The sequence below is a fragment of the Glandiceps talaboti genome, chromosome 8 (assembly GCF_964340395.1).
Source record: "Glandiceps talaboti chromosome 8, keGlaTala1.1, whole genome shotgun sequence".
In the NCBI taxonomy this organism is placed as follows: domain Eukaryota; kingdom Metazoa; phylum Hemichordata; class Enteropneusta; family Spengelidae; genus Glandiceps; species Glandiceps talaboti.
This window is the reverse complement of record NC_135556.1, coordinates 21,052,723-21,053,898: the sequence shown is the minus strand read 5'-3', so window position 1 is coordinate 21,053,898 and position 1,176 is coordinate 21,052,723.

Genomic DNA, 1,176 nt, shown 5'->3' with positions numbered 1-1,176 from the left:
TAAAAAGAGAAAATAGAAAAAGAAATACTGACTCAAACGTAACAAAAACTAACTGAATTTCGAATTGTAATTGGGTTTATGGAATGTATGCCTCTTTAAACTTTCGGTGATTTGTTACTTCGCCATTCGTGGATGTAAGCTGAGGGTCGCACAGACTGCCTTACACTGTCACTGAGATGCGAGAGCGATTCTGAAGTGCTTTCAATCTAGTGAACTAACAAAATATTTTACTTTCTGATTATATACGACATTTTCCTCTGTGTAATGATGTAAGTTAAAACGGATATAATGCAAGACTCCAAATCGACGAGTGTACAGCATCTACACTCGGGTTACGCATACACTAAAATAGGCCTATAATAAAAGTGAATGTCGAATAATAATATTTCATGGGAAGTGTGAAACTACTTTTTACATTTCACTATTGGTCCCGTTGTAGTAAATGGTAATTAAGGAGTAGGGAAGGGGGAGATGGGAGGAGGGAAATTGAGCAGTGTATCTGATTGGGACATACTATATATTAGTTTCATATTGAGTAAGGAACGTTTATTTCACCCCTGTCAAAATTGTCATTGATATTTACAAACACCCTGGCATGGTATTGGATGAAATGAAGGAAATGTGACTACTTTGTATTCCCTTTATCAATTCAGAGATACCAAAGGCGTCCGCTGTAAAAGAGGTCGTCGACAAGGGCAAGATTACACTGATTATTCTACTGTGTGTCGTTATCTTTCTCCTCTTTGGTGCTGTCATAGTGGCATACGTTGCTTACAAGAAATGGAAATCGAGGAAGACGTTTTCAATTCTGGAATTGCAGCAGAGTTAGCCAGAGACACTTAATTTAGAGCGATTCATATTAATATGGAGGATTTAAAAAAAGAAGATATTTAGCTACACTTACATTTGATAATCCGGTTTGATACTTTCACTGCTTTGTTCAGTATGTTTTTAACTATTCCACGACACTTTAACAACCGGAGCTGCTTATGATTAATTTGTTGTTTATTTTCGATGAGTTCATCAATTATCCTTCTCACACCGATATTTCTCTAAAATACCAATATTTTCCTCATGACATGATATTGCCAGATGTCCGCGTTGGAAAGACTAGACTTATCCAAGAGGACGTTTCTTCAAATCCAAACTTTCACCTCTAACTGTATTAACGATGTC